This window comes from Canis lupus, chromosome 1 (genome assembly GCF_048164855.1).
Source record: "Canis lupus baileyi chromosome 1, mCanLup2.hap1, whole genome shotgun sequence".
NCBI classification, from domain to species: Eukaryota; Metazoa; Chordata; class Mammalia; order Carnivora; family Canidae; genus Canis; species Canis lupus.
In genome coordinates, this window is record NC_132838.1 from 118,786,166 (window position 1) to 118,810,857 (window position 24,692).

At 38.4% G+C, this 24,692-nt stretch overlaps 2 long non-coding RNA genes across 13 annotated transcripts in view; one reads left to right on the forward strand and one right to left on the reverse strand.

The window, feature by feature from the left end:
• The window catches only part of LOC140607513 (uncharacterized), a 32,999-nt gene extending 19,194 nt beyond the window's left edge, over nucleotides 1–13,805 (reverse strand). Inside the window, exon 1 of the long non-coding RNA XR_012009512.1 lies at nucleotides 13,722–13,805. This is a non-coding gene — a long non-coding RNA (uncharacterized lncRNA). The remainder of the gene's footprint in view (nucleotides 1–13,721) is intronic.
• The window catches only part of LOC140607452 (uncharacterized), a 298,278-nt gene that overhangs the window by 179,841 nt on the left and 93,745 nt on the right, over nucleotides 1–24,692 (forward strand). For 5 of the 12 annotated variants that reach the window (XR_012009477.1, XR_012009463.1, XR_012009496.1 and 2 more), the window contains one exon: nucleotides 20,871–21,606. The exons of 1 other annotated variant lie outside the window; for it this stretch is intronic. This is a non-coding gene — a long non-coding RNA (uncharacterized lncRNA). Of the gene's footprint in view, nucleotides 1–20,870; nucleotides 21,607–24,692 lie in introns of those variants that run through there. 6 more of the 12 variants (XR_012009466.1, XR_012009484.1, XR_012009501.1 and 3 more) reach the window with 2 other exon arrangements.

Here is a 24,692-nt window from a genome sequence, read left to right on the forward strand (position 1 = left end):
AGAGGGGCAGAGGGAGGGGAAAAGAGAATCTCAAGCAGACTCTGTGCTGAGCATGGAGCCCAGTGCAGGGCTTGATCTCACGACTAAGACCACAACCTGAGCTGAAACCAAGAGTCAGACACTTAACTGACTGTACCACCCAGGTGCTCCCAAACTATAAACTTTAATATACAAAATTTTAAATGCCATCAAATGTATGGAGCTCTTTTGGGGCATTTTTGTGGCCACCAAATAAATGTATCAGCATAATAATTAAATGATATTATGCATCCTTACTTAATTTTGAGCTTTCATCTATAGATCATGAAGACATACTAATCCACACTAAATTGCCAAATTAAGAAATTTTACCTTCACCAAGCTGCAGAAAGTACTATAAGTTAAGAAAGATTCTTTTCCACCCACTGACAAATAATTGCATTTAAGAATTTTCTAAGATCAGGGATCCCTGGGTGGCGCAGCGGTTTGGCGCCTGCCTTTGGCCCAGGGCGCGATCCTGGAGACCCGGGATCGAATCCCACATGGGGCTCCCGGTGCATGGAGCCTGCTTCTCCCTCTGCCTGTGTCTCTGCGCCTCTCTCTCTCTCTGTGACTATCATAAATAAATAAAAATTAAAAAAAAAAAAAGAATTTTCTAAGATTGAAGAAATTTAGATCTTTAGACAGGTGGTTATATCAGGTTTGATTATCCATATTTTTGCTATGAATATATTTATTTATGAATAAATAGGTTATATCAATTAACAGTGTAACAGCTGGAACAATAACAGTGAAAATTAATGTCTTCACATATGATTTCTTGTTTCAGTTGGAATTTTTGCACTTCTTGGGTTTGTATTTCAAATTGGACTTTGTTGTTGTTATCACAGAGGAGGAAAATGCAGCTGGTAGATAGTTCTGGAAGGGAGGAGGAAAAGTAAGGACAGTTCTCTATAGCCAGTATTGGTAAAAATTAATGCTACTGACTGGATGATATTCAGGTCAACTCTAGTACAAATCAATCATCATATTTATAAAAAAGGACCAAATCTCCTCCTACTTCCCTAATTGCACCCCATCCCCCAAACAGCAATCCTTCATTTCGCTCTGCTCATGGAGAGCTGACCTGCTTTGTGTTATTTTTCTAATTCTAAGCAAGAAATGGACATCCTGTACTGCTCAGAATTTTGTTAGGAAGATGCAAACCTGTGAAGACAATGCTTCTTTAATTTAACTGCCTGAGGTTTTTCTGCAGAAAAGGTTCAGAACATATGACTTGTGAAAAATTTTTAAGACTTTGAACTTTTTGGAAAATTAGTATCAGGTTACATTTAAATTTTATGAAGTATTCTGACTCATATCCCCTATCCTTTATGAAATCTTAGTCCATTCTAACACTCAGTAACCTCTGAACCATATTGATAATGGTTTGCTTATTCATTCACTTAAGAAATGAATACCTGTTATCAGTTACAGCCTATGCTGGAAAAGTATATCCTGTAGGGATTAATCTAGCAACAGATGGTTTACATTGCAGTTAGGGTAAGCAGTGTAGTGTTTGTGAACAGCTCAAGAGAGCATGTACCCAGACTGAGTTGTGGGTGGCTTCCTGGAAAAGCAGTGCCTACGCTGAGAGAAAAAATGACACACATAGGTCAGAGAGATGTGAGAATGCTGTATAGGCAATAAGACCAGAGAGATGAGCAGGAGCAAAGATCAGAAAATCTTTGGGTATCAAACAAAGGAGTTTCCATGTTATTGTGAAAGCACTGAAACCATTGAAGATGTTTAGAGAGTAAAGCAAAATGACCTAGTTGGTGTTTTAGAAACATCACTCTAGAGGATGTCCATTATTGACAGTGCAATGGATGAGATACCCTGGCCAACCTTCCTATGGAAAGCAACTAAAAATGCCAGATGAAAGCAACTTTTAAATAAATTATTAAATGAATCAATGAGCTGGCAAGAAAGTAAGAAGCACTCACACCAAAAACCAGGTAAAGAGAGTTGCTCAGAAAGAGAAGCATAGCTGTTTCTTCTTTGCCTTCAGGGCATTTGCTAAAGAAGATGAACATGAAGTTTGATTTTTATTTCCTTTTTGGCTGTGGAGTGCAGGACATAGCTTGAGGCCTATCCAAAATAGGGAGTCTAATAGGAGACTTCGATCATATAACTGAGATGCCAGAGATTATACCCTTAAAGCAAGAACAAACTAGAAAGAAGCCCACCCTGCCACCCTCAGGGAATTTCATGGAAAATTACCAATCTGGAAATAAAGTGCTAAGATAGGACGAGAACCAGTCCCTCTTGAATGTAATCACAAACAAATCCTCATACAAGTTTGTACCCAAAATTCATACATCTAGACTTTCTGAACAAAATCTCAATCTGAAGTTTTCATATAAAATGTTTCCATTTAAAAAAAAAATGTTTCCATTTTAGGGGGCACCAGGGTGGCTCAGTTGGTTGAACATCCAACTTTTAGGGGGAAGGGCTGGGGCAGAAACAGAGGGAGACAAGCTGACTCTCTGCTGAGTGGGGAGCCAGACATGGGGCTTAATCTCAGGACCCTGAAAGCATGACCTGAGCTGAAACCAAAAGTCCAATGCTTAACCAACTGAGCCACCCAGGCACCCCAAGCATCTAACTCGTGATTTCAGCTCAGGTCATGCTCTCAGGGTCATGAGATTGAGCCCCACATGGCGCTCTGTACTCCATTGGGGGGGGCTACTTCTCCCCCTCTTCCTCTTTCTCTGCCCTTCCCCTACCACATGTTCTCTTTCTTTCTCTTTCTCTCTCTCAAAATAAATAAAATCTTAAAAAGAAAAAGCAAAAAATGTTCCCATTCTGGTAGTGCTTGAGGACAATAGACAGAAACTAGTGAAAATCCTCTCTCTGGAGAAACCTACCTTCCTTATAAGCTTAAAGAATTTACCTAGGTGAAGCTTTTTTGTTTGTTTGTTTTGGGTTTTGTTTTGTTTTTTGTTTTTTGTTTTGTTTTGTTTTGTTTTTTAAGTAGGCTCCACACCCATCACAGAGCCCAATGTGGGGTCATGAAATCACAACCCTGAGATCAGACCTGAGCTGAGATCAAGAGTTGATGCTTTAACCAACTGAGCCACCTAGACATCCATACCGTGGTGAAGTTCTAAAAAATATGAACACACAATAAAATTTAACAAATAAAAACATATACAAAATAAATAACAACAAGAAAAGGCATCATAAGGAGAACCAGCAGAAACAATATGTAGCAGGATCAGACAGGCAAAGATTATAGAGTAATATAAACTTATATGAAATGTATGGCAACAATTTCCTAAAGATCTTGACAGGAGAAATGGAAGTATACTACTGTAAGGTTCTTATATATAGTATAAGATATTTATTTATCTTAAATATAAATAAATTTTATAAATAAAATATAAGATAATATTTTACCACAAGGTGGTAAAATATCATTTGAAGGCAGATTGTGCTAAGTTAAATATGTATTGTAAACTCTAGACCAAGCACTAACCAAAACAAGAGTTATGTTTAATCAGCTCACAAAGGAGATAAAATAAAATCATAAAAGATCTTTGATTAATTCAAAGGAAGACAGAAAAAGAAGAAAAGGGGAACAAATAATAGTAAGAAAAAATAGAAAACAAGTAGCAAGATGATAGATTTAAATCTAACCATATCAGTAATCACATTAAATGTAAATGGTCTAAACACCTCAAAGAAAAGGCAGAAAGTCTCATAATGGATAAAAATGCAAGATTCAACCAAATGCTGTTTACTAGAAACATACTTCAAATATAAGGACCCAAATGAGTTAAAAGTAAAAGAATGAAAAAAGACACGCCATGCTAACACTAATTGAAGGGAAGTTGGAGTGGCCATATTAATACCAGGCAAAATAGATTTCATATAAAAAATAATAACAGGGATTATCATTTCATAATGATAAAATTGTCATTTAAACAAGAAGAAATAACTATTCTCAGGTCATTCACTCAATAACAAAGGTTAATTCACTCAATAACAAAGATTCAAAGTATATGAAGCAAAAACTGCAAGAAGATAGAACTGCAAGAAGAAATAGACAAACTGACAATTATGGCTGGAAATTTCAATACCCCTTTATCAGTGGTTCAGTAGACCTTGTTGGGGCTGAGATTTTGCATTTCAAACAAGTCCCCAGATGATGCTAATGTTGCATCTAGCAACATTAGTAAGATGCTGGAAAGCAAACCAGAAGAGAATGGCAACAATGAACTACAGGAAGAAGGGGAAATGCAGAAGAAAGGGTGAGAGGTATAATGAGATACAGCGAGAAAGTCCAACATATATGTAATTAGATTCCAAAGAGAGGAGAGAGAGAATGTGACAGAAATAACACTCGAAGAGATAATAATAGTTAAATATTTGTTGAAAAGACATCAAGCCAGGCATGCCTGGGCATCTGACTCTTGGTTTCACTCAGGTGTTGATCTCAGGGTCATGAGATCAAGCCTTGTGTTGGGCTGTGCACTCAGAGGGGAGCCTGCTTAAGTTTCTGTCTCTCCCTCTCCCCCTCCCCCACACATATGCATGCTTTCTCAAATAACTAAATAAATCTTTAAAAAAATTTTTTTTTTTTTTTTTTATGATAGTCACAGAGAGAGACAGAGAGGCAGAGACACAGGCAGAGGGAGAAGCAGGCTCCATGCACCGGGAGCCCGACGTGGGATTCGATCCCGGGTCTCCAGGATCGCGCCCTGGGCCAAAGGCAGGCGCCAAACCGCTGCGCCACCCAGGGATCCCTAAAAAAAATTTTTTTTATTAAAAAAATAGAAAAAAGACGTCTGGGCATAGATTCATGAAGACTGTGAGCTTCGAGTAGGGTAAATACAAAGAAAACCACACCCTCAAATACATATGAATATATGTTATAAATTTTGGTAATATAGGACAGCCCAGGTGGCTCAGCAGTTTAGTGCCACCTTCGGCCCACGGCCTGATCTGGAGACCCGGGACTGAGTCCCACGTCAGGAGCCTGCTTCTCCCTCTGCCTATGTCTGCGTCTCTCTCTCTCTCTCTCTCTCTCTCTCTCTCTGTCTCTCATGAATGAATAAATAAATAAGATCTTTAAAAAATTTTTTTGTTAATATATGTGTTAAAAACTGTTGATAACTAAAGACAAAAAAAACAGCGATAGAAAAAAAATAAAGATTACTTTCAACGGGGTGACAACTGAACTGAAGATTAACTTGTCAACCAAGATGAACATGAAATTGGGCTTCAAATGCTATAAAGCAAAAATTAACAAAACTACAAATAGAAATATTAAATCCTAATCTACAGTGAGAGATTTTAGGATATCTCTTAGTATCTACTAAGAACAAACAGACAAAACCAAGAAAGATATAACAATAGGACTGTTGACACACTTGACCTAATTTTCTTATAAAACCCTACACTCAACAGCTGCAGAATAAATGTTCTTTTCAAGCATATTTAGAATACTTTTAAAAATTGACCATATACTGAGCCATAAATTTCAATGAATTGATTTCATATAGAGTCTGTTTTCTGTCAACATTACAATGAAGCTAAATATGAGTTTTTGACAGGATAACAGGAAAAATCCCCACATTTTTAGAAACTTAACTATTTATGCATACTAATATTCTCTCTATACATATTTATTAAGATCTATGGTCACATCCCTTTGTTCATTCTTGAAAGCACTTATTTGTAACCTTCTTCCTTTTTATCTTGTTAGGAGTTTATCCATTTTATTAGCCTTTTCAAAGAATAACTTTGGCCTTTGTTGATTTTCTTTACTGCATTATGGTTCTATATATCACTAATTTCTACTCGTCAATTCTTTCTTTCTACTTTCCTTTGGTTTAATTTTTTCTAACTTCTTTGGGTGGGTGCTTAGTTCATTGGTTTCTAAGGCTTTTTTTCCCCTTTAATATATGCAAATTTTTCCTCTAAACATGGTTTTAGTTTACCTAATTACTTGGTGTATAGTATTTTCATTCATTAATCAACATATTCTAAAAAAAAAAAAATCAACATATTCTCTAATTTACATTGTAATTCTTTCTATGACTCATAGGTCATTAATTTTCAAACATATAGGAATTTTCTAGTTGTTTTATTCTCTTTTTTTTTTTTAAAGATTTATTTATTTGTTTGACAGAGCAAGAGAGCACAAACAAGGAGAGCGGCAGAGGGAGAGGGAGAGGAAGCATGCTCCCCACTAAGCAGGCATCCCAGGATCCTGAGATCATGACCTGAGCTGCAAGTAGATGCTTACCTGACTGAGCCACTCAGGGGCTCCACTAGTCATTTTATTCTTATTACTTTTTAGTCTGCTTACATTATGATGACAAAACATCTTCTGTGATTTCAGACATCTAGTGATAACAGTTGAAACTTGCTTTAAGTGCATTCTTGAGTCAAATGCAGTGTTCTGTACCCTTTCATTATGCCGAAATTTTATTGTGTGGCTCAAATCTATACATTCACTGATTATTTTTTGTCTGCCTGACACTGAGAAGTGTGTTAAAATCTACCATGATTGTCATTTTGTCTATTTCCCTTCAGAGTCCCTTCAAATTCTTATATATTCTGAGCCTATTATTAGTTTCATGCAAATTTAGAATGATTTCTTCTGCCCCATTAATTGAAGTGTGTATCATCATGAATTTTTCATATTTATCTATGGTAATGATTTTTGCCTTAATGTATCCTTTGTTAATCTACTAATATTAACATAGCCATACAGCTTTCTTTTGGTTAGTGTATGAGGGGTATATCTTTTTTCCATCCTTTATTTTCAACTTTCTTGTATCTTTACGTTTTATATATAATTCTCATAAACAACATACAGTAGATTTAAAAAAGATTCAATGCCTCTTTGTCATTTTAATTAGTCTTTGTCTTTTAAATTTGGAAACATTTAATCTGTTTATATTATTATTTCCATTACTGATATATCAGGGCTTAAGTCTGCCACCTTACCCAATACTTTCTCTTTGTCCTTCATGGTCTATATTCCTCTTCTCCCATTTTGGGCTTTCTTTGGGATTAATCAAATGTTTTCTATGATTCCATTTCCTCTTCAGTTAGCCTAAATGTTATACATTCTTTTAAACAACTTTAAGGTGCTTATCCTTAACTGTTTACAATATACGTATACATGTTTACTTACAATATGTATACTTGACTTATATAATTCTAATTTAATAATACCTTTATCTCATCCCAGAAAAATATAAGAATCATAGAATTCTTTAACTCTTTTTACCTTTTTACTGGCTTACATGCCACTGTTGCCTAATATTTTGATTCTTTATATAAAATGCAATCCCTACAATATAGTATTATTATGTTTAAGACAGCCAATATACATTTTGATTTAGCACATATATATTGCTCTTTCTTCCTTTCTTCACCTTCAGACTACCATTTGGGGCTATTTTTCCTACTGTCTGAAAAATATTCTTTAATATTTCCTTTAGTGTAACTCTACTGAAATTAAATTCTTTTTGTTTGTATGAAAATGTTCTATTTCACCTTTGTTTTTGAAGACCAATTTGCTGAAAATAGGCTTCTAGCCTCATAGTCCTTCCCTTTTAGCATTTTAAAGATAGTATTTCACTGTCTTTTGGGTTCATTGTTTTTGATGAGAAGTCATCTATTAGACTAACTTTTGCTTGTTTAAAAGCAATCTATCTTTTTTCTTTGTCTAGTTTAACATTTTTTTCTTTGTCTTTGGTTTAGTAGTTTTATTATGATTGGTTTAGGTATGGATTTCTTCATACTTATGCTCATTGTTCTTAAGTTTTCTTGAGTTGATGGGTTGATGTTTTAAAATTTTTTGGGAAGAATTCTTCGTCATTGTTATCATTCTGTCTTCTTGGACTTCAATTACTGGTGTGTTAGGTCTTCTTTCTGTGTCTTCTGCATTTCTTATCTTCTCTTCAAAATTTTCCAAACAATTATCTCTCCATGCTTACATTTAAATATTTTCTTCTGCTTTATCTTCTCATTCATTAATTCTTTCTTTATCTGCACAGATTGCTGAATAATCCATCCACTGAGTTCTTAACTCATGTTATTTTATTTTTCAATTCTTGGATTTCCTTTTTCTTTTTGTTTCTAGATCCCTGCTGAAATTTTCAAATCTTATCTTTCACCTGCTTGAGCATTTTAATATTTGTGTTTGACAGCTTCAGTATCTGGAATTTCTCTGTTTCCACTGACTATTATTTCTGTTAAATTTCATATTGTCTTGTTTTCTTATGGCCTGGTTATTTTTATTGTGTTTCAGACATTGTATGTTCAATATTCTTATAGAAAGTTTTGAGACCTAAGATCATATTAATTTAGTCTAGAATAGATTTGTTCTTACTTGTGTCAGACAAATGAAGACACTACCCATTCAGGATTACTTTAGTAAAATTTCACAGCTTAAGAGGATTTGTAGCTAAATAGAAGTCCTTACCAGGGTCTACCTATGGCTCATACTTATGCCCAGGATATGGATTTTGTGGTCTCAAGCCAAATGGATGGGGCCTTACTCATCTTTTATTTACTTGCCAGGTCCGAACACTGAACATCCCGCTCACTCTCAAGTCTATCAACTTTATAGCTTCACCTCTTGGATTCTCAGTTTTCCACTTCAGAATTGACAAATATCTCCTGGAGGAAAGTGACCCCAGATGCTGTGCTCTACTTCCAGGGTCCTCATCCTTTCCCAGATCCTATCCTGGCAATTCTTTATTATCATAGTGGAACTCTTTGGTGCTTTCTTTCTTTCTTCTTTCTTTTTTTTTTTTTTTTTTTTAAGATTTTTTTTTTTTATTAATGATAGTCACAGAGAGAGAGAGAGAGAGAGAGAGAGAGAGAGGCAGAGGGAGAAGCAGGCTCCATGCACCGGGAGCCTGACGTGGGATTCGATCCCGGGTCTCCAGGATCGCGCCCTGGGCCAAAGGCAGGCTCCAAACCGCTGCGCCACCCAGGGATCCCTCTTCTTTCTTTTTTAAAGATTTTATTTATTTATTCATGAGAGACACAAAGAGACTGGCAGAGACCCAGGCAGAGGGAGAAGCAGGCTCCCTGAGGGAAGCCTGGTACAGGACTTGATCCCAAGCAAGACCCAGGGATCACAACCTGAGCCGAAGACAGATGTTCAACCACTGAGCTGAAGTGCCCCTCTTTGGTGCTTTCAAGTAGATTTTATTTTATTTTTCTAGATTCTCTAATTGTCCTTTGTGATAGGTTTAGTAGGAATTAGTCCACAATTACGTGAAATGGAAGTGTTTTGCTTAGTTCTTTTCCTTCAGAATGACTTGTCTTGAAGAAAAGTGAACCTCTACTTTACTTTATATATAGTAGTATATTTTACATGAACTAAAGACCAAAATAAGGAAAATACAACTTGAAGATTTTTGGTAGGAAATAGAGGATGCTATCTTAATATTCTTAAGACAGAAGTACCCAGAAAGCATATCTAAAGGAAATAATTTATAAATCAGACCAAAATAAAAAATAAAGTTTGTAAGAACAAAAGTCATCAAAACTAAGGTTAAAATTCAAGGCCATTTCAGAAATTATTTTTAAACCTTCATAATGAGCCAAAGACTTATATCCAGAATAAATTTTTTAAAAGCCCAAAAGGAAAAAAATGGAAAAAGATACAATGATCCAAAGAGGATGCTTTAGTGACCAGTATACATGGGAAAAGATGCTTAACTCACCAGTAATCAGGGAACTCAGGGATGTGAAATGCTTCACATCCATCATTGTATATATATTTAAAAAATCTGATAAGTGTTTGAAACCTATTGGAGAGATAAGAAGTCACCCTGAAAGCCAGAGTACAAATGAGAACAGCCCGTTGTACTTCATATAGCAAAATCTATTGAAAATTGAATAATACTCTTTTTGACTCAGCCATCCTAAACCTAGTTATAAACCCTTGAGGTATTGAACACTGCATAAGGGTCTTTATTATCAGGGTCTTTATTGTGCACCGTTAGCAGTGGTAAAAAATGGGAAATAACCTGTGTTGTATGTGTTTATTTTTTTTTTTTTTTTTTTTTTTGTATGTGTTTAAAATGGGTTTAAAACTGATATATTTTATATACTAGATTAATATAAAACAGTTAAAGTTATTGAACTATATCTATGTGTATCAATATGGATAAATTTTGAGAATGTATTGATGAAGAACATGTTGAATGGCAATGTGTACAATATGACAAAATGCAAGGTTTAAAAGTAAGAAAAATAGTACTATAAATTCCTTAAAAATATATACAGAAGTTATAAAGAGGACAATGTGAAAAGAAAGGACACACACCGGCATGCCTGGGTGGCTCAGTTAGCTAAGTGTCTGACTCTTGATTTCAGCTCAGTTCACGATCTCAGGGCTGTGAGTTCAAGCCTCCCTAGGTGTGGAGCCCACTAAAAAAAAGAAATAAAGGATCCACACCAACTTTCAGTTATCGCTAAGGGGAGAAATAGAGGTTGGGATGGAAGAAGAAAATGCGGACTTTGCCTCTAGTGGTAATGTTTTATTTCTTACACAACAAAAACAAAAGGCAAAGAAATTGAAACCAATATGACATAAGGTTAAGATTTTCTAAGTTAAGAATTAACGAAATAAGGCATGCAATTATTCCTAGCACATTAAAAAGCATTGAAGAAAAACCGGGAGGGGGGTTGAGAGAGGGAGGGAAGGAAAGAATCAGATGGAGTGGATGTTCCTACATATTACAAGCAGCTGCAGGGCTCAAGAGGGAGTCATTGGGAAGACTTCATGTAGATGATGTTTTTAAAAATTTCATTCCAATGGGAGTGAGGGATGATGTCTTGGCATGTATAGAAAGCTAGCTAAAAAATCGTAAGGATAGAGGTGAACAATCTAGAGCCTTACTGATGTCAGGAGAGTCACCTTGGTTTAACATCTTTATCCTCAATCTGGAGGTCACAGAGCATGGGAAACTCTGGGCTTGGAAAGGGCACCAAGGCCTTCCCAGGCATGGGATTTCTGGCTGGCTTCACTGAGCAATGGAGTAGACCAACCAGTAGATAAGATGGGGTCATCTGAACTGTTCAGAGTAGGCACTGAGTGATGCTAACCCACAGAAGGGATGCAGGTCCAGCTGTCATTGGGTGCCCTGGGCCAGTGTGCCATCAAGCTGGGAACACGTTGGGAGGTGACTTGCATTTGACAGATACAGATGGAGAAAAGTGCATATGGCAGGTCCATAATAGACAAGGCAAGGACAGAGGGGGATCTGATCAGGGTTCCTCAAATTGTGGCACAAATGTTCTTGTTCACTGAAACCTGGAATATAGGGTATGAGTATTTAAGAGAGGAAAATCTAGCATAAAGGCAAAGAAACTCTACTTTGTACAAGATCTTTCAAGCTTCTGTCTCTAGGTTGATGGCTCACACTGAAAGATAAAAATTGATCAAAAAGATTTTGTTTGAATTGAGAAGACTTTTGGATCCAGTCTTGGCCTTGAGCTTGTTTTTGGATAAGCAATGTCTGGATAAAAACAAGAGTGACTGACGACCCCAGTTTGGATCTTCCTTTAGGGTTGAGGCCGATTTTGGTTGCTCCCTTCCTTCTGAGAAGGGCACCCAGCAAGCTCACATTTGGACACTGTTTTCCCTCCATGTAGCCAGTTGCCTAAAGAGATGTAAAAACTCCCCTTTTCCCAAAGTATTAAAAAACCTAATATGAAGCAAGATACAACTAGTCATACCCCCCAACTCAGCTTATATGTAAAATTAAGCCATGTGTCCCCAACTGGTGTTGAGATGACTAAAGAAGCTTTGTTTGAATATCTATTTTAAAATTCTTATTTGTGTGGGAAATACCTTATCTTTCAGCCTGTTAAAGAGCTTTCTGATTTATAAGGATATCATCATAATTGAATAATGAGATGCTGCTTAGCATGTTGTTGTTCAAAAATGTTTCCCCCCTCCAGTTACATTTTTTAAAAGTAAATAAGTGCAATTATTTCCATTCTTAATGTAAACAGCATGGTCAATTTTCTCTTAAATTTGTCTCTCTGATAGTGGATGAGTTTGTAATTTAAGAACGTTGAAAAGGGAATTTTTTATATATTTTGGAGGGTCTGCTAAAATAAAAGTCTGTCTTTGAGACTTCTAAAAGTGGTAAAAAAAAATAGGCCAGTTTCTATTTCTCTTTCTATTGACCAGTTACTGGAGGTGTTCAGAATGAACTGATAAATTTTTGTTGGATATCATTCTAAAAGTCATCGATAGTTAGAGATTGTTTATCTTAACTCTAGCTTAAAGAAGATAATTATCGATTAACAAATATCCATTAATTGTATTTTCCTGATTCTGTATACATGTAAAGAATAAATATGTTGGTAGTCAGTATTATATAGACTTATTTTAGCGTGCAGAGGTTGGCTGGCATCTAAAAGGGAAATGACATCCCCCATTCCTGCTCCACCCCTTTTCTCTAAAGCCTTTTTGGCTCAATGGAAGCAAAGGGTTCATGAGATCTTCTCATTTTAGAGATGGTGGCAGAGGACAAAAAAGTGTTCACCCTATACGACAGAAGCAAATGAAAATCTCAACTGAATATTCATCACATCTCTGGAGAAGGGAGGCCTCTCTAAGTGAAAAAGTGGGAGAATTATTGCAATGAAACATTTTTGTCAGATTTGACTGCATACTTTCTCCCCCCTTTCCTGTTTATCATTCTTGTGTACCCAGTCAGTCCTATTTCTACCACTATTATTTACCACAGGCAATGACCAGCGCCTCCCCAAAACCACAGCAGGGTACTAAACACAACAACAGTATAATAAACAGATAAATCTAAGACTTCAACATGGTTTCCAATACCCATGGGATCTATTTAAAAAAAAAAAAAGACTTCAACATAAATAGATTTTACTCTGGTGAAGACAGGGAGCCCCTGCAGAGTTTGACCAGTGGAAGGGTTATGATCTGACTTAATTGATCACAAATCCAATCAAGCTGCACTGAGAATAACCCTGAGGAGTCTGGGCAGAAATCTGATTGGGGCTTTTATTATTACTATTATTCATGATAGACACACAGAGAGAAGGAGAGACATAGGGAGAAGCAGGATCCCTGAGGGGAGCCTGATGTGGGACTTGAACCCAGGACCCCGGGATTACGCCCTGAGCCAAAGGCAGATGCTTAACCACTGAGCCACCCAGGACTTTGAGTGTATTTTGAAGACAGCTGACAAAATCCATTGATGAACTGGATTTGGAGTTTGAGATAAAGAGTGATTCCAGGTTTTTTCACTTGAGCACTGGGGCTAAGATCTGCCTTTAACTGATTGGGGGAATGTTGTGGGCAGGGCACGTTAGGAGGGGAATTTCAGGAGTTTGGCCTCAGATGTGTTAGTTTTGACTTGACTATTATATATGCGAGTGGAGACATTGAATAGGCAAATAGTGTTTATATAACAGGAAGAATATATGCAAAGTCAGAGAAGCGGTAAAGACATCGAAGGTTTAAAATGTTCACACAGAGGGGCGCCGGGGTGGCTCAGTCTGTTAAGCCTCTGGCTCTTGATTTCAGCTCAGGTCTCTAGCTCCAGGTTGTGAGATCGAGCCCCACCACGGGCTGTGTGGCTGGGTATGGAGCCTGCTTAAGATTCTCTCTCTCTCCCTCTCCCTCACCTCAAAAAAAAAAAAAAAAGTTCACATGGAGATGAGGCCCTGCTGACCTGAATCTCGGGTCCCAGAGCCATAGTGTAGGCCAGAGGCCAGTGTCCTTGGATTTCAGCCACCGTAGTTGACTTGAACCATAATAGACCAGTGGAACATACCTTTTATGATGTAGTTGATGATGGCTAAAGAATTTTGAACATTTTTTCCAGTTTTTTAAAATATATAATTGACATATGACATTGTGTAAGTTTAAGGTGTACAACATAATGGTTCATATTTGTATATGTTGTAAAAGGAGCCCCACAATAAATTTGGTTGACATCTAACACTTCACATAGTTACAATTTTTTCCCCCATGATGAGAACTTTTAAGATCTGCTTTCTTAGCAACTTTCAAATATACAATGCAGTGCTATTCATGGTAGTATCCATGCTGTATATTACATCCCCAGAATTTATCTATGACCAGAAGTTAGTACCCTTTGACTACCTTCACATTTTCCCTCACCCTCTACCCCCTCCCTCTTCAAACCACCAATCTATTCTCACTTTTGATGGGTTTATTTATTTTTTTTTAAGATCACACATATAAGTGAGGTCATACAGTACTTGTCTTTCTTTGTCTTTCTCAGCAGAATGCCTGCAAGGCCCTTTTATGTTGCTGCAAATGGCAGGATTTCCTTCCTTTTTATGGTCGAATAATATTTTCTTATATATACCATATTTGTCCATTGATCCATCGATGGACACTTAGGTTGTTTCCATATCTTGGCTATTGTATATAGTGCCGCTGTGCATATATATGGGGGTGTAGCTAACTCTTTAAGATAGTGACTTCATTTCCTTTGGATGTATACCTAGTGGTGCAATTGCTGGATCATAGTAGTTCACCTTTTAATTTTTTGAGAAACCTCCATGTTGTTTTCCATACAGGATTCACATTTCCACCAACAGGGCACCTGGGTTGCTGTTTTTCCACATCCTTGCCAATGCTTGTTATCTCTCTTATTTTTTTTTATTTTTTAATTTTTTAAAAATATTTTATTTATTTATTCATGTGAGACACACACACACACACACACACACACACAGAGAGAGAAAGAGAGAGAGAGAGGCGGAGACACAGGCAGAGGGAGAAGCAGTCTCCATTCAGGGAGCCCGACGTGGGACTCGATCCTGAGTCTCCAGGATCACGCCCTGGGCTGAAGGCGGCACTAAACCACTGAGCCACCCGGGCTGCCCTCTCTCTTATTTTTAACAGCCAATTTAACAGGTGTGCGGTAATACCTCATTGAGGGTTTCACTTGCACTTCCCTGGCAATTTGTGATGTTGACACCTTTTCATGTACCTGTTGTCACCTACTTCTTAGAGCAAAAGTTTTCAGCCTTTCAGCATGAGTATGATGTTGGCTGTGGACTTGTCGTATATGGCTTTTTTAAAATGTTGAGATATGTTCCTTCCATACTCAATTTGTTAAGAGTTTTTATTTACAAAAAAAAAATGTTGTGTTTTGTCAGATGCCTTTTCTACATCTATTGAGATGATCACATGATTTTTATCTTTCATTCTATTAATGTGGTGTATTGCATTATTGATTTGGGTATGTTGAACCATTATTGCAGAGGAGGGATAAATCTCACTTAATGATAGTGTATGATCCTTTTAATGTGGTGTTGAGTTCCACTTTGGATTTTGTTGAGAATTTTTGTGTCTATATTTGTCAGGGATATTGGCCTATCTTTTTCTTTTCCTGTGGTATCCTTATCAGGGTAACGCTGGCCTCTCCAACTGAGTTTGGGAGTGTTCCCTCCTCTCTGATTTTTTTGGGAGAGTTTGAGAAGAATTGATGTTAATTCTTCTTCTTTTTAAAAAAGATTTTATTTATTTATTCATGAGAGGCAGAGACACAGGCAGAGGGAGAAGCAGGCTCCATGCAGGGAGCCTGACATGGGACTCGATCCCAGGACCCCAGGATCACGCCCTGAGCCAAAGGCAGACACTCAACCACTGAGCCACCCAGGCATTCTGTTAATTCTTCTTTAAATGTTTGGTAAGATTCAGCAGTGAAACCATCTGGTCCTGAGCTTTTCATTGTTGGGAGGTTTTTGATTACTAATTCAGTCCTTTGTCATTACTGGGTTGTTCAGATTATCTGCTTCTTCATGATTCAGTCTTATTCTTCTTCATGATTCAGGTTATATGTTTCTAGAAATTTATCTGTTTCTTCTGGGTTGTGCAATATGTTGGCATGTAATTGTTTATAGTAGTCTCTTATGATCCTTTTTATTTCTGTGGTGTCAGGTGTAATGTCTCCTCTTTAATTTATAATTTTATTTATTTAGGCCCTCTCTCTTTTTTTCTTGGTTAGTCTAGCTAAAGATTTGTCAATTTAGTTTTTCAAGAAACAACCCTTGGTTTTGTCAATCTTTTCTATTGTTTTCCTGTTCTCTATTTTGTTTATTTCTATTCTAATCTTTATTATTTATTTCCTTCTGCTAATTTTTAAAAAATATTTTATTTATTTATGAGAGACAGAGAGAGAGAGAGAGAGAGAGAGGCAAAGACACAGGCAGAGGGAGAAGCAGACTCCATGCAGGGAACCTGATGTGGGACTTGATCCTGGGTCTCCAGGATCATGCCCTGGGCTGAAGGCAGTGCTAAACCGCTGAGCCACCCGGGCTGCCCTCCTTCTGCTAATTTTAAGCTTAGTCTGTTCTTTCTCTAGTCTCTTTAAGTGTAAAGTTAGGCTGTTTATTTGAGGGTTTTTTTCTTGATGTATGCATTTTTTACTATAAACTTCCCTCTTACAACTGCTTTTGTTGTATCTCACAGTTTGGGATTGTTGTGTTTCCATTTTCATTCATCTCAAGGTATCTCTTTAATTTCCCTTTTGATTTCTTCTTTGATCCATTCAGGAGTCTGTGGTTTAATTTCCATGTGTATGTGAATTTTCTAGCTTTCCTTGAGTTATTGATTTCTAGTTTCATACCATTGTGGTTGGAAAAGATAGTTGGAAGGATTTCAGTCTTCTTAAATTTGCTAAGACTCATTTTGTGACCTAACATAGGATCTATCCTAGAAAATGTTCCATATGCACTTGAGAATTACATATGCTGCTGTTGCTACATGGTATGTTTTGTATATGTCTGTTAGGTTTGTTTGGTCTATAGCATTGTTGAAAGCTGCTGTTTCCTTATTGAGTATCTGAATGGGTGGCCTATTCATTTTGAGAGTGGGTTATTAAAGTCCCCAACTATAATTATATTGCTGTTTCTTTCTCTTTTTAGTTCTGTTAATATTTGCTTTATGTATTTAGGTATTCTGATGTGGTGCATAAATATTTGCAATTGTGACCTTGTCTTGATGAATTGACCTCTCATTATATAAAATTATATTTGTCCCTCTTGACCATTTTTAGCTTAAAATTTATTTTGTCTGGTTTAAACAAGCTATTCCTGCCTTCTTTTGGTTACTGTTTGCTTGAAATATGATTTTCTATCCCTTCATTCTGTTTTTGTGTGACATTAAAGATAAAATCCTTTACAGACAACATATAGTTAGACCTTGTGTTTTTATACATTCAGCCATTCTATGTCTTTTGATTGAAGAATTTAATCCATTTACATTTATAGTAATTATTGATAAGTAAGGACATACTCTTGCCATTTTGTTAACTTTTTTCTGTGTTGTATATTTATTGTTTCATGCTTATGTTGCTATCTTGTTTTATGATTTGATGACTTTTATAGCTTTTTTAAAAATATTTTTTAAAGACTTATTTATTTATTTATGACAGAGAGAGAGAGAGAGAGAGAGAGAGAGACAGGAGGAGGGAGAAGCAGGCTCCATGCCAGGAGCCCGACATGGGACTCGATCCCAGGACTCCAGGTTTAGCAGGCGATAAACTGCTGAGCCACCCAGGGATCCCCTTTTATAGCTTTATACTTTGGCTTCTTTATTATAATCTTTTGTGTATCTACTATAGGTTTTTCCTTTGTGATTACAATGAGACTTGCATAAAATACATAACAATGTCCTACAGTAAACTGGTAACAACTTCAATAGTATACATAAACTTTAAACATTTACTTCTCCCCTCTCTCATTTAGGTTATTGATGTTACAATTTATATATGTTTTGATATTATGTATCCTATAACAAATTATTGTAGTTATGGTTATTTTTAGTAAATTTAGTTTTTGACTTTTAAAAAATTCAAGTATGATTAACATTTGTTATATTAGTTTCAAATGTAAGATATAATGATTCAACAATTCTATATATTACTCAGTGCTCATCTTGATAAGTGCACTCTTAATTCCCTTCACCTATTTCACCTATTCACCTACTGACCTCCCCTCTGGCAACCACTGGTTTGTTCTTTACAATTAAGAGTCTGGTTTTTAACTTTTAAACTGGAGTTGTGGGGCACCTGGATGGATCAGTAAGTTAAACATCTGCCTTTGGCTCAGGTCCTCAGAACAAGCCTTGCACTGGGCTCTCTGCTCAGCAAGGAGTCTGCTTCTCCCTCTTCCCCTCCCCCTGCTCATGCTCGTGCACTCTCTCTCCTCTCTGAAATAAATAAATAAAAATCTTTAAACTAGAGTTGTAAGTGAATTATGCATCATCAGTACAATATTAAAGAACCTGCCTTTGGCTGCATATTTGCCATTGCCAGTGAGTTTTTTACATACATTCATATGTTAATGACATTAATCAGCACCCTTTTATTACCACTTGAAGAAGGTCATTTAGCAGGTGTTGCGGTGATGAACTCCTTCAGCTTTTGTTTGTTCAAGGAAGTTTTTCTGTCCTTTGTTTCCAAAGGACAGTTTTGCTAGGGTAGTATTCTTGGTTGACAGGTTTCTTTTTTCTTTCAATGTTTTGAATATATTATCCCACTCTCTCCTGACCTGCAAAGTTTCTGTTGATAAATCTGCCCACAATCTTATGGGGGTTCCCTCGTATGCCTTGTATGAGCTGCTTTTCTCTTGCTGCTTTCAAGATTGTCTCTTCATCTTTGTTGAAAATTTGATTATAATGTATTTTGGTGTCATTCTTTTCAAATTCAGCCTATTTGGGGTCCTTTGGGCCTTATAATCCAGATTTACATTTATTTCTCCAAGTTTGGGAGTTTTTCAGCCATTATTGCCTTAAGTATACTTTCTGTCCCTTTCTCTTTCTTCTGTCCTTCTGTGATTTCCATAACATGTATATTGTTTCTTTTGATGGTAATATTCCATTAGTCCCACAGGATATAGTGGCTAGTCCCACAGTGGCTTTCCTCACTCTTCATGCTTTGTCTTTTTTCTTCTCTGACTAGATGCTTTCAAATGAATCTGTTTTCTTGCTTACTGCTTCTTCTGCTTGGTCAGGTTTGATATTGAATTCTTTAGTGCAGTCATAGTATGGGATTATTGTTTGGAATTTGAGGGGGGGTTCTATTTCTTTGTTGCACTTCTCATTTTGTTTATATTTTCTCATTTGTTCACTGTTTTCTTAATTCTCAGTTGTTTGTATGTTTTTGTAGTTCACTAAACTTCTTTAAGAAGATCATACTGGATTCTTTATCAGACAGTTTATAGATATCCATTTCTCTAGGGTAAGTTACTGGAGCATTATTAGTTTCTCTTTGATCATTTCATATTTTCCTGATTCTTGATTCCTTGAATTGTTATCTGCACATTTGAGTAAGCTGTCTCCTCTTCCAGACTTTATAGGTTTGCTTTGGCAGATAGTCCTTCCCTAGTCAGGTTAGTTTTGGGTTCTGGATGAGTCAAGTGGTAGCATCCTTGGTCAGGTGGGACTTGCTATTAGGGGTCTTTATTTGGGTGACACCACTGCCTAAGCTCTAAGGTCGGGGGATGCTCCTGTTTGGGAGCAGATGAAATAGGACTGCTGGCTTGGTTCCTTGTCTAGGTGTAGCTACAGGATGCCCACATTCTCTGGTCAAGCTTCCTGGTCAGGTGGGACTGAATACTGCATTCAGCAGTTGGGCATGGCTGCATACTTATTTTCTGGTCCAGATGTGGCCACAGAATGGGCTTCATAGCCATTAAAGCTTGATGGCTAGGGACCCAAACTGGAAGAAACTGCCCACAAAGTTCCCTAGCCAGATGAGGCCACTGGCTTGGCTCTGCAGATGTTCAGGGCCACCGGCGAGGCTCTCAGCTTAGGTGCCTTTGTAAGTGGGGCTGCAGGATGGGCTATGCATTTTCCCAGGTGTTATGTTTAGTTTTCCTAGTTGGATAGGGCTGGAGGCTCCAGTCAGGCACAGGAGGGGCTTCAGATTTGATTCCTAGACAGGCAGGGTTTAGAGCAGACTCCATGGCTTGTGACCCAAATCAGAAGAACTGTCCACTGAGCTCCCTCACCAGGCAGTGCCACTGGCTGAGCTGTCTGTTTGGGTGCCACCACAAGCTGGGCTGTAAGATGGGCCACATAGTCTCCTGGGTGTCCTGGTTAAGCTTCCTGGTCAGGTGGGAATGAGAGTTATACTCAGCAGTAGGTAGGGTCATGAACCTGCTTCTCTGCCTGGGTAAGTAGCAGAACAGGCTCAAAGGTTGGCATGGCCCTCTGGTCAGGGACCTGAATTGGGCAGAACTGCCCAGTGGGTTTCTAGTCGGAGAGGGCCATTGGCTTGGCGCTGCATGTGGATGGAATTTCTCGCTGGGTGCTGCTCTACTGAGGTGCTACTGTAAGTGGACTCTAGGACGGGCAAAGTAGCCACCCCGTGTTCCACCAGGCCACCACCAGGCTAGGCTAGAGGGGGGGACTATATTCAACAGTAGATAGGGCTTCAGATCTGCTTCCCTGCCAGGACAAGGCTGCAGAACAGGCTCTATGGCTGGTAATACCTGTTGGTCAGGGACCTAACCAGGCAGAACTTGGCCTGCTGAGCTCCCTGGGAAGATTGGGTCACCAGCTTGGCTCTGCTGATGGGTAGGGCCATTGGCTGGGCTAAGAATTTAGAGCATTTTACCATGTGCCAGGCACTGTACTAAGCACTCTGGAGGCATTGTGTTCTTGAGTTGTTTTAACAACATTGTAATGGGTCCCATTCTGCAGATGAGAAAACTGAAGTTGATAGTAATTAGGGAGCAGTAATGAGGGGAAAGGAGGGAAGCTAGGATCCAAATCAAGGGCTTTGTGACTCAGAAGCCCCATGCTCTTAACTTCTATGCCTTTCTGTTTGGTATTTCAGGAGTCCTCTGTCGGCCTCTTCACAGGTGAGATCATACAGATTCTTAGTTCTAATGGTGTCTTCTTAGCTTTGCATCCTTTGTCTTGGTCATAGAATTTACCATTTCTATGGGGCAGGTTAAAGGGGATCTATCTGCTGTGCAGCTTCTGCTGTTATATACAAACATCACAGAATCACAGCCACACTTTAAAAAAAAAAAATCTTTAAATATACCGGTATCTGGGGGAATCTTCTTTGAGATATTCCTATTTTTAAAACTAGTGATAATTCTATTTTAATGACTTTTTCCACTCTATTTTTATTTTGCCAGAGATTCTATCTACATGTCAAGCCTCTCAAAAGTCTATTAACATCCCCAAATTGTAAGAGTAAGAAATTTCTGTTCCTCACAGAGCCCCAATATCTGGCAAATGTGTCAGAGAAGTCACGTAGGCTGTAGGGAGGTGTCAGAGATATAAGTGGGAAATGAGTCTGAACTTAAAAAGCAGGGATCAGGTGCTAATTGTATTCAACAAGACAGGAAAGATCGAGATATTCACTCTTAGATGTGGATCAAAGGGGGACTAGATTAAAGGGATCACCTCTTGTTTAGTAAGTTATTTAGTTATTTATTTCCATGATCTCAACTCCTCATCTTGAATGTTGATTTTAAAGTGGTTTCTAAGTCGGAGCATGATCCATATTGCTAAAACTTGTTTACCCCTAAACGATTACATATTAATAGGCATGTGTTACTGATCTTGGAATAAAACTTTTAAAAAAATTGTGTGTATAGTTGTCTTGTCATTTGAAAAAATCAGTGACCTTTTAAAAATATCTCTAGTTATCTTTATTTTTTTCCAGCTTCACTGAAGTATAATTGGAATCAGTGATCTATTTGAACCTTGCACATAGCGTAAGAGGAATGATCTAGTTGCAGACCTTTTTTCAGGAGCTATAAATGTGCCAGTCCAAAAAAGAGAAATCTTACAGTACTACCCATTCCTCCTGGCTATTCATGCACACTGCCAGCACTTCTCAGAGCCAGCCATGTGGGTCTGGTGGAGCTTGTCTGGGTGGCCTCTATTTGTGAGGGACAAAAGAGACTGTCCAGGAGGGGCACTGAATAGGATGCCACAGTCAGAAGGTTGGGTTTTATTTATTTATTTGTTTATAAAAGGTAGGCTGTTTACATTTATTTATATATTTAAAGTAATCTCTACATCCAACGTGGGGTTCAAACCCATGGCCCCAGGATCAAGAGTTGCCGGCCAGGTGCCGTGGTTTTATTTATTTATTTTTTCAAAGAGAGAATTAAGGCAAGTGTGTTCTCAGAAGGGCTGTGGGCATGTAGTTGGGGACCGTAGTGAGGTACCTCAAGAACCTGGAAATGATGACCCGAATGACCTCAGAGCGAAATGGTGAAATCTACAGGAATTGAACTAAAGCTGAGTTCTTCAGAGCCAGCCTGTGAATAGGGAGGGTTCCCAGGAAGATCTCAAGAGACGTGTGTCTTCCAAGCATGTCTGGTCCACTCAAGGTTGGCAGGGATTGACCATGAGAGACCCCTGTAGGCACCTCATCCTCTGGGCAGGGCTAAACCTGCTGTGGGGATGGGGACCAGACCAGGTTGTCCTGAAGCACGTGAATCCACACTCTCCCCACAGCTGTGTGTCTGCCGGAGGAAGGACAATGTGTGTGTCACGTAGACCCCAGCATCATGGTCTCATTCTCCCTGTGAGCGGTCTCTGTCAATAAATGGGTGCTCCGATTCTTTCCCAGTGGTCCTGAGAGCTTGCCTCATGGAACCCAGCCCCTGAGAGAGCGACATGCTCTCCACAGACCAGCCACACCCAGTTTCCAAGACTGCAGGCCCAATGGGCAGACCAGGCGCATGGCATTTCTGCCAGCTGCCTCCCGGGAGGTCTGGCAACGGGCCTCCAGCCACACACATCAGCTCCCTGCCTAGCCTCAGCCTTGGAAACTTGACTTCAAAACCAGTAACTCTTGACAGTTTTTTTTTTTTTTAAGATTTTATTTACTTATTCATGAGAGACACACAGAGAGAGGCAGAGACACAGGGAGAAGCAGGCTTCCTCTGGGGATCCAGATGCAGGACTCGATTCCAGGATTCTGGGATCACTACCTGAGCCAAAGGCAGACGCTCAACCATGAAGACACCCAGGTGTCCCTTGACAGTTTTCCCTACATCCCAAATAGATGTTGAAGTCTTCAACCCCAGTACCTGTGAATGTTGACCCTACTTGGAAATAGGGTCTTTGCAGATGACCAAGTTAAGACAAAGTCATTAGGGTGGCCCCTAATACAATTTGGCATCTTTATAAATGGGGGGGGGGGTTGGGCTTCACAGATGTGAAGGTACAGAGAGAACACCACCTCTAAGTCAAGGAACGGCTGAGACTACCAAATCTAGGAGGGACATGCGAGACAGGCTGAGAGCCCTCCCAAGGAACCAATCCTGCCAACACCTCGATTTAGAACTTCTAGCCTCAGAACTGGGAGACTATAAATTTCTGTTGTTTGAGCCACCCAGGTGATGGAACTTTTTTACAGCAGCCCTGGGAAACTAATATAACCTGTGCTAGGCTTTTCACCAGGGAGCTCAGAATTAAGGCTGTTCACGAAGAGTCCCTATTTGGTACCCATCCCTTATGCTACCTGTTGCTGGAAAAGCAATGCCCTGGGAATATGAACTACCCATGGGCACGGTTGGTGTGGCCCTAGGAGGACCTCTGGCTGCAGGGAATTTCTTTTTTTTTTTTTTTTTAAAGACTTATTTATTTATTCATGAGAGACAGAGAGAGAGGCAGAGACACAGGCAGAGGGAGAAGCAGGCTCCCCCCGCAGGGAATTTCTACCAGCAGGGACAGGTGTCCTACAGGGGCCAAACAAATATTATTTGTGGTTTTCATTTCTAAGTTCTTTTCAGGTAAAATAATTATTATGGGCTATGCATATAGAAGGCATTCGCATGAAAAGACAGTTGTAAAGACAAATTATAATCTGCTTAATGCGTCTTTACCATTCTGCCTCAAACATAAGTCAGCTTAGTCTGTTTATTCCAATGCTTTGCAGTCCCTAAAAATTTACTTTGGAATTTTACTTTTTAACTGCATATTAACTTTCCAGACACTTAAAACTACTTGTGCAAAAGTTGTAATTTTTTAAAATGAAATGTTAAAATTTGCACGTTTGATGTAAAAACAGCTATCGTGGTTTCCCTCAGGTGGCTGGCCTCCACAGGTTAAGAAGGCAGATACATTTGGGATCAAGCAAAAAACTTACCAATAAATTTTGACCAAGTAAAAAACATGGCTTATGATAAACGTCATATATAATTTTAATCTATAATTATTACTCCAGTTGAAATAAGTACCTGAATTTCTGAAATACTTCTTATTTCATAATTCGGCATGCTTTCCGCCCCCCTATACTTATATTTTTTTTAAAGGATTAATTCTGGAAGCAACCCAATGAGGTTGGCACATTTCCTCCCATTTTGTAGATTGAAAATGCTGGGACCCGGGAAAGGCCTCTTGTCCAAAGCCATAAAGAAAACAAATTATAAAAGGAACACATATCTATCACGCTTTTGGGCCTCTCATTCCTTCCATAAATGTTCGTTGATTGAGAACAGCATTCGTGTTCAGATTCTTCCTCGGGTTTGGGCTCATGCAGATGAAGGAGATGAAATTCTTGCTTCTGACTAATGTGTATCAGGTGACCCTTGTGCTGGGAGCCCCGGCACCCATTATTTCATTAAACCACACCCGTGAGCCAGGTATGGTCAGCCCCCTGTTATGGAGCAAACCGAGGCTCAGA